We start from the raw sequence: 14,848 nt of genomic DNA on the forward strand, positions 1-14,848 counted from the left end.
CTAGGCATGATGTACCAATATAAACAGATTTTAGCATTGGTAATGACTGTGTTAAAATACTCTGCTCAGTAATGTTTTATCTGTTGTGAACAAATAAATAAAACCAATAACAATTAATAAGTAATCATATTAAATACATAAACTACTCTGCTCAGAATGTATGATCCATTAGAGCTTCCCAGTCACGCCCAGTCGTCTGTGAGAAGAAATGAAGGAGGTGAAATTCATTTTCAATCTGTTAGGGCCTATCGCAGCTTCCTCCCTCCCTCCCCTCCCCCTCCCCTCCCTCTCCCTCCCCCCCCTCCCTCTCTCCCTCTCCCTCCCCCTCTCCCTCTCCTCCCCCCCTCCCTCTCCCTCTCCTCCTCCCTCCCCCCCTCTCCCTCTGGCTGTCCTAAATGCAGGAGTGGAATCTGATGTGCGGAGTCAGGAGTCCAGCTACCTCTCATCTACCACAGTCAACCTCTGCTTGCCTTATTATTACTGTCTCTAATGGTCATGTGTTACACTACTATGCATACTTTTGAGTTATTTCAACAAAATAACAGCGGAAGTTTGACTTGACAGCTATTTGTGAATTCAACCATTAAAAGTCTCCTTATCCACTAACAATAGATTATTCATTCTATTTTGTTTAATTAATATGAATATGCAAAGTAACTAAGGCTATAAAACAGATAAGTAAAAAGTAAAATAGGCAAGTAGGAGAAAATAAAAGTACCTTACAGTTGTGTTGATGTAGGCTACAGCATTGTTGTAAAATGTGTGTTTAAAGCACTTGAATAAGAAAGTCATGTTGTTTAGTTTAAACCAGTCTAAAGTTAATGGCCAAATATTGTAAGATTAAAACTTACTATTGACATTATTACAGTAGGCTACTTGATTTACAGCTGATTTGTGAGAAGTCACACAACCTTGTTGGTTTAACAGTAATTTAGTTTTAATGCGAACCGTCACAGGAAGTGTTTTATTTTGAAGTAGGCTACACAGAAGTTGTGTGTGGTGGCTACTCTTGCTAGCTTACTGAGATAAAATTAATACATATATATTTATCCAGTGTCCTTGCACTATAGCTCCATATTTAATAATTTTATTGAACTCTTTGTTCACTCATGCTCTATATTGTCTATTTAGAGTATGTATATGTGTGTGTATATATGTGTGTATATTTTGTTTTAGTTGTTTGTGTGTAGACAGTGTGAGCAGAGTGGTCCAAAGAAAAAAATTCCTCTATGTGTCCTCATACCCGGCAAAAAAAAGAGCTTCGATTCTGATCAACCTTAATACATGAGACGAACCAAGCCGTAGTCTTTCTCTATCCCTCTGGATGAAACCGAGACGGTGATGAAAAACATCTGCGTCTGTCTGCTCACGTTTGTTGTAAACTGCACATATTAAAACAGTAAGTCGTACGGGAGAGATAGCCTAGCCTCAATCCACTCGCCTTACCCGTGGAGAAGGAGAGGAGAGGCTAATCTCCCTGTCGCCGCCAAACCGGGATTATGAAGTCTCTCGTCTGCGAGACGAGCGGAAACTAGACGGCGCGTGCATGTTAGAAACATTTTCCGACGGAGACGTGTCCGTAGTACGGGAACAGTGACGGGACAGCTAGCTTAACGCAGCGGAACACATTAGCCTAGCCTACTGCAATTGCGTTACTTTTGTAACGCGTTACTCTCAACACTGGTGCACTTTACTAGGATATTTGCATTACAAATAGAACTGTTTATGTTATTATGAAGCCACAAAGAAAAGAAAAACACATACTGTGTGAAAATGTGCCTTTATTTGATTCCACATTATAGCAGGCAGGATTATTGTTATTCACACTGACATTCAAAGAAGACTTGTACTTGCAAAGCGTTCAATTTAACAAAGCTTTGTGACGTCATGTGAAGATATAATTTCATCATGAGCTCCAGACTTTTGCAGTTCTGGTCAGCTCCAGTTTGCCGTCATCGGTCAGTTCAACAAGACACTTGTCGCACGTTCCATTGATATATGTCCCCGAGCTCCACTTGGGCTGGTTCGCTTGGTTGTACATGACCAGGTTGCCGTCAGCCTGCATGATCACGCAGACAGCGTCTGATCCGTTAAGGTCCGTGGCCCACACAGCCTTGTTGGGCTTGAAACGGCATAAACAACAAAGTTACCATCATCCTGCAGGCGGAAACAGAGACATTTGACTGATGTCCAACAATATCAAACCAAAATAAAGCGGAGAATTTTATTTGAGAGTTACTGACCTGAAGATAGCCTTATATGCCCGTTGTTGGCATCAGAAATTGGCCCATACCTGAGCTGTTCATTTTATAGACAAGAATTCTTACTCATGATTCTGAAAGAGACAAACAACTAAATTGTGATGTGCAGTGCCCCCCGTGTGTGTTTTTGGCACCCCCATTTGTAACTGATAGTAACTGTACTCCGCTTCTTACATGAAAATGAAAAATAATTTGTAATGATCCACCTCAGTTCTAATACAATGATCTGATGACCAATTATAAACAGATTTAAGCATCCGTAATGAATCTGCATCAACTATTGTGTATATTGATCTATTTGAACAGATAAGTAAACCAATAAAAAATTATAAATGAAAAAGGATTATATTAATAAAAAGCTAGTCTTGCTCAGTAATGTTATGATCCATCGGAGTACTTACAATCTTAAATGTCACAACCTGGCCAGTCTGGGAGCAGAAGGGAAGGAGGGAAATCACATCTTCTTTATATCATTGGTCTGGGTAGGGAGGGAGTGACAGTGACATCGATTACATTCTATCTTATTGTATTTACAAGCCCATGGCCCATTTGGAAATTCTTTCCATTACAAAAATACAGCAAACTGTTACATACCTTTAATATTATAAATAAACCTTTATGCTCTGCACCATTGTTTTATTGTCCAACTGTCACTATTTTTATTTATTAAAGTTTAACTTTTTAATTTTCTTTATACACCATAATTATATCTGTAAATAGTATAATGTGCACCTTGTTCAGCTCTGTTGTCTGTGTTTTAGCTGAATTGTTAGAGCAAGAAACCAAAGTGTATTTCTTGTAGCCTACATTATGTCTACACACGGGCCAGTTAAACCGGCTACATTAGGGTGGGCGGTAGAAACTATAAGTTGGCAATTACGCGGTTGTAGTCCAGAAGTAGCCTGTTCTGTTTTGGCTTAACCGTACCAAGGATATAAGGTTAAAATTACAGTAAATACAATAAAACATCTTTATAAAATTGTACCACATTAAAACGTTTTTTTATTATAAAAAATGCATTCTGTGATGAGCTTTACTGCACCACAGTCTGTACATCTGCCACTGCAGGGCCAGGTCAGCATCCTATCCCATTGAGTTTCTATTAGAACTGTTTAGATTGTTTAAGTTCAAACAAAACAGCTAATTGTTCTAACTGCCTAACTACTGCACCGCTATCTTTCAGTTGTCTTTTATTTTGGTGTCATGATCTTTACATCTGTAGCGCACACCCCTTCATCAGTTGATTTATAATGAGATTTTGTCTGATGCAAGTGTCTCTCTTCACCTTTGCCAAGTCATCGTGCATTGAGGGTTTGGAGGAATGTGGCAAGGTAAAGCATATGTAGAACTCAACTTCCTTCTTGGCACCAAACTGGTAAATCAAGTTATTCATGTAAAACATTACTATGATAGTCGGCTCTTGCCGAGAAATGTTAATCATCTGAGCATACAGTAATTGAACAATTTATGCACGAGCTCACTCTTCATTATGGTTGCTGCAGATGGGGGTTCAACTACATGCACATAGAACATTTTTGTATTCTGGACAAGTAAATACATTGTATTACATGTAATTGTGCAGTAAAATAATGAATGTCTGTCATTAAGCACAGACACAGGAACTAACTTTTGTAGGGAAAACTCACCAAACCTTTTAGCGATCATGCCTTCTTTTGTATTTCTGTTTATTTTTTAGACATGCTAATTCAATGACAGCATACCCACTATAATCGAACAGACAGAAAACAACAAAAATTCAACATTAAACCACATACACCGAAGATAGGTAAAATCATGAGAAATAATAAATACATACCATATATGTAATAATATAAAAGCTGGGGGGGGGGGTTTGGCGAGATCAAATTAACTTGATAATAATATATAATACGACATACATTTATTAAAACTTAAAAACATTTTGGCCAGAAGTTTGCAGAGTTTACCCCTAATTTGAATTGGTAAAAGTTCATATCAATCAGTGTCCCCGTCTTTTTGCCTTGAAATAATAAAGCAACCTAATTTGTTAAAACTGCATACTGTCAAAAACCTCAAAGGAAAGAAACTCAAATATTTTAATTAAGGTGGACACTGTGCACACTGCAAGCACACAAGAGAAAATTACGACACACAATGACAGGGATAGTTTCTGCTTTGGTCTCAACTCATATTGAGATTGTAATTAATAAATGATAAAATCTGTGGGAGTGAGGATTAAACATAGTGTGATCTGTAGCTTTTATATCTCTGAGGGCTTTTTTCAAGCCAACAACTGAACCATTAATTGAAAACTCGTCAGTTTGAAGATGGTGGGAACACGGATATCTTTTTTAAGTTGTACATGTGGAAAACATTCCAGCAAAGACACGCTTATCTTTTGGAAAACGCTGCTAAAAAAACATGTTGAAACTTGAAGATTCAAGTCAGAATGCCTGGAGGCAGAGCAGTGAGAATGATAAACAATGATGCAGAGCAAGAAGTAAAGAGACCTAAGCAGGACATTCTGAAACAGAACTCAGTCATTTCTTACCTATAGATTACAATTAAATGTTTTAATTAGTACTTTGATTCTCTGCTGACGACTTTCAGGAACGTTTTGTTATTCTGCTACTGTATTATCACTCATTAATATTTACTGAAGCTGATTTAAAATGTGGTTTACAGGCTTGAAGTGAAAAAAGGATGGAGGGTAGTGGGGTGGGGGTGGTCCACAGTGTAATGTTTTGATGTGCAATCATTAAAGTTATTGACTGGCAAAACAGTTAACACTTACACAATAATAAATGATCAAATTAAATGAGAAAAATTGATCTAGGAGAATACCTATTGAAAGTGCTACAGGAGGCCTGACTGCTTATATCCATATGTTTTTTGCATGAAGACATTTCCACATTAACTGATGCAAACTTCACCAGAATGCAGGAAAAGCACTGGTTGGCTTCTTACACACCGTGTTGACATGAGACCCTACGGTCAAAAAAGGACTGGTCGTCCAAGACAAGTGGATTTTCTTTGCAGCATTTATGATAAAAATGAGGGCTCTACAACCAGTTATCAAATCATCAATAACAGTTTTTTTGACACTACAAGGATTTGACTTGATTTCTGTTTTGCTCTCAAGTACAATGAAAAGACATACAGCCTGAAACACAGACACAAAGCTGAACAAGGTAGAAAAGTGTTCATCCTTTTACAATGACAAGAGTCAAGTGTTAGGATTTGTTTTTTTTTGTTGATTTTAGAGGAAAAAGTTTTAGAGTCTAGAAGACAAGAGCACAAAGTATGCTTAACATCGTTACATTTTTTTTTCTTTCTCCACCTTTATTAGTGCAATATCACATTAACAAAAATCACAATATAAAGCTAATGTTTTGTTATCATTTTGGCATTGTATAAACTATGTTTTTTTTGTAAATGTAGTGCAGTTATTTTGAAATTATGTGTGTGTGTGTGTGTGTGTGTGTGGTGTGTGGTGTTGTGTGTGTGTGTGGTGGTGGGTGTGTGTGTGTGTGTTTGTGTGTGTGTGTGTGTGAGCTGTGTAGATTGATATGTTTCTAAATCATTGTTTTTTATGACTGCGGCAAAGAAGGGGTGTGAAATCTATGTGAACGTCTAGAGAATGGATACTGAATGACAATGGCAGCACTTGTAATAATTTTGAACGTTACAACAAAGGATTGTCCAAACTGACTGGGGAAAAGATGTAGGAGGTACTTACGGGTAGAGCGATCAATAGTATTTAGACAGACAAAAGTCATATAAACAAAAATGTACCGAGATGTACTTTAGAGTTGAAGGTTAAAAGGAGTTTTTTTAAGGCGCTGGGCTCTGGGTGCTTGGCTATGGGCTTTAATGGACACATGGGGACATCATGCGGCAGGTGTTGTACGGATTGCATTAAATGAGGAGGTAGATTCTCAGGATAAATGCATCTTACCACTGTTTTGTAGACACGAACTACATTTAATTTAATTCTAAAACGATAAGCAGCGTGTGTTATGGGGGAAGGAGGGAAAGCTTAGGGCACTGTGATGGATGGACAATGGCAATGAAGGGCCCTAATCAAGTAAATAACAGCAAAGTCCATTATAGGGTTTAGCCATTAGAAATAGAAACCAGTTCTAGTTCAGTACCTAACCGGACCAACAGACAACAGACAGACTTACGAATTTTAAACTATTTTGCTCTACTATTGGAGTAGAGTTTACACAAAGAATGCTGACAAATCTGCTGCATTCAAAAATCCCAAAAATAATGTGGGTGCGCTAACTGCAATACAACTTACAGAAAGAGATCATTTTTGAATGTCCTCGGTCTCAAGGTAGGAAGTGAAATTTTATGAGGCTGTGTGATAATCTAGAGTCACAAACAGGTCAGTTATACGAGTGAGGTAAGTTTCATAAAATGTTCTCAATACAATGACTGGCTACTATTGGGGACTAACATCCTCACCCATGAATGCAAGAGTATCAGCTTTCCAGTCATACTCAATTAAAGTGACCTAGTGTTTCTATTAGAACATGTTTAGATGTTTCAAACAAAAACATTTTATTTTCCTCATAATGCCCATAGCTACCGCACCTGTATCTCTGAGTTCTCTCAATTTCAGTTTCATGATCTGGACATCGTGGTGTGGCGCAACCACCCTCCTTTATCAACCTTTTCATTTTGCTGTTAAGTCTGCAAATGTGTCTTAAGGAGGGATTAGCCTGTGGCATTTAAATATGACGTTAGAGTTTCTGTACCGAAAATTAGTGGCTTGGGTGCACATTGTTGTCTTGTTTTGTATTTTAATTCTGTTTTCTGCGGTACCAGGAGCTCCTTCACTAGGGATAAGCCAAACATCAGGGAATCACTCCATATGTAGATAAATATTCTATAAAAATAATACATGTACATATATAATGCATGGATGATAGGACTCTTAATGAGTGTTTCAGCTCAGTTATTAGACAGCTGGACTAACCGAAACTTGTGTTTCCAACCAAGACTTAATTTGATACAACTTCCAGTGGTCTTTACCAAGATATTTACATTACAAAACTGTTTATGTCCTATGAAGCCAAAGAAAAAAAGCAACATTATACAATGTAAAAATGTTGCTTTTTAATTTGATCCAGAGTACCATAACAGGCATGTTTATTGTAATTCACATTGACATCCAAAGATACTTGTACTGCAACGCATTCAATTTACAAAGCTTTGGGTCATGTGAAGATAGAATTTCATCATGAGCGCCAAACTTTTTTTGGAGTTTTTTCTGCTTTACTGGTGGTTTGTTGGTTTTCCGCGCAAATCCGTCGGTTCAAAGGCGACAAAGTCGTCACAAAAACAGCCTGACCGTCAATATGATCGGGTAACAAGGCTGGTCTTGCCCATAACTGGCTGCATTTGGGGGGGGGGCGGGACATTAAAAGCAAATGATCCGCATGGCTTTGCCTTGCGTGCCACATTGATGTACAGAAGTTGTGGTCAGCTGCATGATCACGTGGACACGACCGTCTGATCCGTCTGCCTGGGCCCACACAGCCTGTTGCCATTTCATGACAAGAACGTCCGGTCGATTTTGATCGTTGTTGTTTTTTCGTTTGGGGAACCACAAAACGAAATAAGGGAGAAACCACCTATATTTTGCTTTTCGATTCGTGTGTACATCAACCAACAAAACTCAGAGACGGGTATAACAAAATGAGGCACGTTCTTCCGTTTTGGTTTCTCGAAGTCAAAAAACTAAAAAACGAGGGAAACCAATATTCAAATAACGGACCGTTTTTGTTTTTTTAAATTATTATTGTCATTTCTCCGTTTGAAGATCTACATTACAAGAAAAGACAGGTGGGCCGAAGTAAAGTGAAATATAGCCTACAAAAAATAAAAGCCAAAGCTTTTATAACGGGTTAAATTGTGCTGCACTGACGTGATACAAGGGAGACGTGTAGAAGAAAAAAAAAAATCAATAAATAGGCTGATATGAACCTGGACCCAAAGAAATATGTTAGCAACAGTAGTTACTACAGATATTAATACGAGCCTATCCACGGTGCACACACCAGCCCCGTTTAATGAGCGCATTTTGGTTCAATACAGTTGGTAATATAGGGTAACCTGAGTAACTTGTGTGTGCAGAGTGTTCTGTTTGCGCTACTATTATATAATTAATTCATATTTAATGTGGTTCCACTAATGGCCCATCAAGGCAGTTCATAACATTACAAAAACAGGCCAGTTATGTGTCGCACCATGCCTGCTGTGTGCAAACTGTGTATATGGAGGATGATGAAAGAGAATTTAAGGTTATGTTCATAACTTGGAAAAGCTAAACTATTTCCATTATTTTCATAACTGCTTTTCACAAATTACGTTCTCTAGCCTGCTGCTTAAGTTTAGTCTACTCACCAAAATGAGCTCTTTCTTGATATGTGGTCTGATTTCCATGTGTGCTATTATACTGCCTGAACAGTTTTAGGAGTTGACTGAACAAATTTTAAAAACATGTCTCACATATAGGGCTACAGTCCATGGGGGGGGGGGGGGGGCTTAGTGTGTGTAATAGACAACAAGCAAGTGAACATAATCTAAACATTTTAATAATAAGTAAATAAATTTGAACAAGTTAATAATTTATTATTTGTCTAAATGACATCACCACAAATGCTCAGCACAGGACATACTCGATTAACAGGCCCCCTAACAACAACCTCTAAAATAAAAATATACACACACTCCTGACCCAAGCTATCATACTTCAAATCTAAATTCATCCCCGCACTGCTCCACTGATTATAGTTTATTTCTGTTTACCATTTTAATTGCTTTATACAGTATATTAACGTATTTTTCTGCTATGAGAAGGGAGTTACAAATCAATTATACTTCAACTATATAACCTGTTATATTGTGACAAAATAAATTACCCACCACCTGAAGAAGACATAAATGAATGTTTGGAAAGGCCAGTCAAAAGTTTGACCTTAAATGATGAATGTGTGGAAGGTGAGAGAAGCAAGCAGTCATGTGAGGGAACCCAGATGGCCTACAACGGAATTTCTGATGTCGTTTTTGGTCTGAGCTGCTAAAAAGCTGATAGCAGTGTTAGAATCAGGTTAAAACAGAAGGATGCAGGTTTAAATCTGGGCTGGGTGGGAATGATGATGATGAGATGATGAATAACTGAGTGTGAAATAAAATCAAAAACCAAATGAAATGAACAAACATAAATACATCTGTACCAGTTATCCTGAATTTAAACCAGTTCACAAGTACAATACAGTCAGTCATTTAAATCCTGACTCCTGGTAGAAAGGGGGAACAGTTTGGCATTACATGGAAACCACATAAATATGAATAAATATTAATAGTAAACAGTACCCAACTAGGGCTCGATATAAATAACTGTAAAACTACTGTGCTAAACATATTTTCTTTGGGTCCAAGGTTAATCAGCCTATTATTGATGGATTTTTTTCTTCAAACGTTACTCTTGTCTAACGTCAGTGAAGACAATTTACCCGTCATAAAGCTAGGCTTTTATTTTAATAGGATATTTACTATTACTCCGCCCCACCTGCTTGTAATGTAGATCTTCAAACGGAGAAATAAAAATAATAGAATTTCAATAAAAACAAAAAACGGTTACGTGATTTGAAATTGGTTTACTCAGTTTTCGTTTTTTGAATTCAGAACACAAACGGAGAACGGCTCTCTTTTTACCGTCTCGGTTTTGGTTTGAAACGACCAAACGAAAAAAGGGTGGTTTTTCCTTATTTGTTTTGTGGTTCAAACGAAAAAACAAACGATCAAAAAGTCAACGGACCCTTTCTTTAACGTTCCGGGAACGTCGGTTTTTGGTTCAGCGAACGTTCTGGAACGTTCTCCTAAGTTCTCTAAAATACAACCTTTAGGAACGTTAGGCGAACGTTCGAAAACGTGGACCATTTAGAGAAACGTTAGGGGAACGTTCCCTTAGCGTTGCAACCCAGCGAACGTTACGGAACGGTCTCTTAAACGTTCCGAGAACGTTCGCTGTAACACAAACAGAACGTTCCAGAACGTTAGGGAAAACCTCCATTAAACAGCAGACAACCAAACTACAACCAAAACAAACCTTCAGGGAACGTCCCAGAACGTTAAGAAAAGCTTAGTTCCCCTAGAAACATTTCCGACGGAGACGTGTCCGCCGGGAACAGTGAACGGGACAGCATCTTAACGCAGCGGAACACAAGCCTAGCTTACTGTAATTGCGTATTTTTGTAACGCTTTACTCAACCACATGGTGCACTTTAAAGGATATTTGATTACAAATAGAACTGTTTATGTTATTATGAAGCCACAAAGAAAAGAAAAACACATAGGCCTACTGTGTGAAAAGTGTGCCTTATTGATACACATAGCAGGCAGGATTATGTTCACACTGAACATTCAAAGATGATCTTGTACTTGCAAAGCATCAATTTAACAAAGCTTTGTGACGTCATGTGAGATATAACTTCCACATGACAGTTACGGTTCTGGTCAGCTCCAGTGTGCCGCAATCGGTCAGTTCAACACGGCACTGTCGCACGTTCCATTGATATTGTCCCCGAGGCTCCACTTGGGCTGGTCCGCTGTGTTGTACATGACCAGGTTGCCGTCAGCCTGCATGAATCACGCGGACAGCGTCTGATCCGTCAGTGCCCGTGGCCCACACAGCTTGTGTGGGCTATTGGAAACGGCATCAGGACAACAAAGTTACATAATAATCCGCAGGCGGGAAACAGAGACATTAACTGATGGTCAAACAATATCAAACCAAAATAAAGCGTGAGAATTTCATTGAGAGAGTTACTCACCTGGAGTAGCCTATATTGCCCGTGTTGGACATCAGAAATTGGCCCATATGAGCTGGTTCAATTATAGACAGAAGTTACTCTCAGATTCTGAAAGAGAAAACAACTAAATTGGTGATGTTGCAGTGCACCAATTTGTAACTGAATAGGGAGAGTGAGGTAAAGTGAGCACTGGGTAATGTGAGAAAACGTATCTAGGCAACAGAAAATTGTCCCATGTGACCAATTGTTTCCAAGCTTCCACTAAAAAACGAGTAAACCAATTTCAAAAACGGATCTTTTGTTTTTTTTGAAATTCTTATTTTCTTCTCGTTTGAAAGATCACATAAAGAAAGACAGGTGGGCCGGAAATAATCGTAAATATAGCTACAAAAAATAAAAGCCAAGTTTATAACGGGTAAATTGTGCTGCACTAACGGATACCGAGTAACGTTAGAAGGAAAAAAAATAATCAATAAAGGCTGATATGAACCTGGACCAAAGAAAATATGTTAGCAACAGTAGTTTACTACGCTATTTAATAACGCGAGCCTATCCACGTTGCACATCACCAGCCCCGTTTAATGAGGCCATTTTGGTTCAATACAGTTGGTAATATAGGGTAACCTGAGAACTTGTGTGTGCAGAGTTGTTACTGTTTGCGCTATATTATATAGCCTAATTAAATCCATTATTTAATGTGGTTTCACGTAAGGACCATCCAGGGCAGATCATAAACATTACAAAACAGGCCATGTAGGTGTCGCACCATGCCGCTGTGTGCAAACTTGCTGTTATATGGAGATGAAAGAGAAATTAAGTTTTATTGTCATTACTTTGGAAAGCTAACACATTTTCCATTATTTTCATTAAACTGCTTTCCACAAATCACGTTTCTTAGCCCTGCTGCTTAAGTCTAGTCTACTCACCAAAATGAGCTCTTTCTCGTCTAATGTTGGTCTGATTCATGGTGCTATTATACTGCGTGAACGTTTTAGGAGTTGACTGTAACAAATTTAAACATGTCTCACATATGGCCACAGTCCAGTGGGGGGGGGGGGGCTTAGTGTGTGTAATAGACAACAGCAAGTGAACATAATCTAAACATTTTAATAAAGTAAATAAATTTGAACAAGTTACTAATTATTATTGTCTTTCAAATGACATCACCACATGCTCAGCAACAGATGACATAACTCGATTGTAACAGGCCCATACAACAACCCTCTTAAAATAAAAACTACACACACTCCTGACCAAAGCTATCATACTCTCAAACTCTAATCATCCCAGCACTTTGCTCCACTAATTCCTAGTTTACTTCTGTTTACCATTTTATAAATTGCTTTACAGTATATTAACGGATATTTTTCTGTATGAGAGAAGGGAGTTACAAACTCAATTATACTTCAAACTATAACCTGTATATTGTGACAAAATAAATCTACCCACCTACCGAAGAAGAATAAAATGAAGTGTTGGAAGACCAAGTCAAAAGTTCGACCTTAAAATGATTGAATTGTTGTGGAGGGAGGAGAAAGAGTCATGTGAGGAACCCCAGATGGCACACAGGACATTCTGATGTCAGTTGTTGTTGGCTGCTAAAAAGCTGATAGCAGTGTTAGAATCAGGTTAAAACAGAAGGCATGCGGTTAACTCTGGGCTGGCTGGGGGGGAATGTGATGATGATGATGATGATAACTAGGGCAAATAAAATCAAAACCAAATGAAATGAACAACAATAAACGTCTGTATCAGTTATCCTAACTTTAAACCAGTTCACAAAGCCACAATACAGTCATCATTTAAATAATGCCATCTGCTCGGTAGAAAGGGGGAACAGTTGGTCCATTACATGGGAAACCACATTAAAATATGAAATTAATATTTAATATAGTACAGTACCAACTAGGCTCGATATATTAAATAAATGTAATAAAAATACTGTTGATAACATTTTCTTGGGTCCAGGTTCATATCAGATATTTATTGATGGATTTTTCTTTCAACGTTTACTCTTGTATACGTCAGTGAGCACAAGTTACGTCATAAAAGCTTGGCTTTTTTTTTATAGGCTATATTTACTATTACTTCCCCCCACTGCCTTTTTAAGTATCTTCAAAGGAGGAAATAAAAATAAGAATTTCAAAAAAACAAAAACGGTACGCGATTTGAAATTGGTTTACTGTTTTCGTTTGACTTCAGAACCAAAATCTGTCAACATGCATGTGCTTGACATTTAGCTGTCAGAATTACAGGATGTCAGGGAGATGTAGCATGATGTGAAGTGTTGAAGCTTTTCACTCAGTTAACCAAAAATCAAAGTTGATATTTGAGTAGGCAGTGATATTTTTTTTAACCTTTCCATTTTACACAAACAACAAAGAAAACAAAGAAGGCTCTTATTGCCTCCCCCTCACTTCCCACGCTCTGTACATTGTGTCAATTACAGGATTTGCACAAGGATGGCTGAGCTGTGCCTCTTGAGAAAATTTGTATTTTTATTTTTTTATCTGTTGTTACCTGTACACTGAGGCCCGGACTTCACAGTTTCTTTCGAGGTGTATGTAATAAAAGTCTTTAAAACAACTTGGCATTTGAATATTATACCTCACCTTTTCTCAGATCGGTGGCCGATCTTGACGTTGTATGGTCCAAAAAAATTTGTTCATGTCAAGCAGAATAGAGGTTTAAATAAGATGAGCAGCAGGTACAGTAAATACACCATCTTTGGGAAGATTGATTTCACTCTCCACTTCTGACATGAAACACAGTTGCGCTGAGTCGGCGTACTGCCTCTCATCCTCTCAAGATCCAAAACTTTCAACGTAGTTCAGCAAGGAGTCTTTCTGATCCAGTGTGATGAAATAATAAGTCCCTTCAGGATTTCAGTACTAATACCAAGTAATACATTTTCAACTCCATCTGATCATTAGACTCATGAGCATCGGCAGATTGAAGTTTTGGCCAAGTACCTGGAGATCTGTACAAGAATGGTGGGCCATTTTTCCATCGGTTTGGACAGAAGCTATCCAACAAAGATTTGCCTCTTGTAACATCGTCTGCAGGGTTATTGGTTGAGTCAACATATCTCCAGTCCTGACTGCTTGTGAGATTTTGAATTTACGATACTCTTGCTCCTACAAATACTTTGAAGCGGCAAGACTCTGCTCGAGGCCAGTAGAATACAGTGGTAGAATCAGTCCAAAATGTTGCGTCTCTGATTGGCATGGTCAGTTCTTTTCTGATAAGGTCACGGAGGCGTGCACCAGTTAGTGCATCACAAAGCTCCAATCTTGGCACTGATAACTGCTGCTTTGGAGAAACACATAAACGGGCTAACATGAAACTCATCTCCACTTGGCCTTTGTCATCTTCTGATCTTGAAGTATGCAACAGCACCATACGCATGTTCGGACGCATTACAAGAGATATGGATGTCTTGCACTGTGGGGGAAACATCCATCTCTTTGGAAGTATAACAGTGAGGGATGGTGATTTGAGGAAGGTAAAAGAGTTCCTTTTCCCAGGATATCCAAGCTGTTAGGATGCCTTCAGGGAAGAGGATCATCCCATTCTTGTCCTTTTCTCCATAGTTGTTGAACCAGATGATTGCACGAGTTGCTAAAAGTAGAAGGTAGCCTAATGGGTCATACTGATGAGCAAGGACTCTGTAGATGTGACACATTGTTATGGTTTGTGCTTAAAGTCAGGTTTGTAGTCCCATAGCAATCCTAGTTTGCGTTGTGTTGTGGAAGTTTCTGTTCAGCGAGGGAGGAATTT

The 14,848-nt window shown here is 38.4% G+C and overlaps 1 protein-coding gene and 1 long non-coding RNA gene across 2 annotated transcripts in view; one reads left to right on the forward strand and one right to left on the reverse strand.

Moving 5' to 3' along the window:
• The window catches only part of LOC116672259 (mannose-specific lectin), a 21,552-nt gene that overhangs the window by 1,024 nt on the left and 5,680 nt on the right, over positions 1 to 14,848 (reverse strand). The window lies entirely within an intron of this gene.
• Positions 8,101 to 14,848, forward strand: part of LOC116672261 (uncharacterized) — an 18,079-nt gene continuing 11,331 nt past the window's right edge. Inside the window, exons 1-2 of the long non-coding RNA XR_004327511.1 lie at positions 8,101 to 8,111; positions 13,309 to 13,310. This is a non-coding gene — a long non-coding RNA (uncharacterized LOC116672261). The remainder of the gene's footprint in view (positions 8,112 to 13,308; positions 13,311 to 14,848) is intronic.

Source organism: Etheostoma spectabile, chromosome 22, assembly GCF_008692095.1.
Source record: "Etheostoma spectabile isolate EspeVRDwgs_2016 chromosome 22, UIUC_Espe_1.0, whole genome shotgun sequence".
NCBI lineage: Eukaryota > Metazoa > Chordata > Actinopteri > Perciformes > Percidae > Etheostoma > Etheostoma spectabile.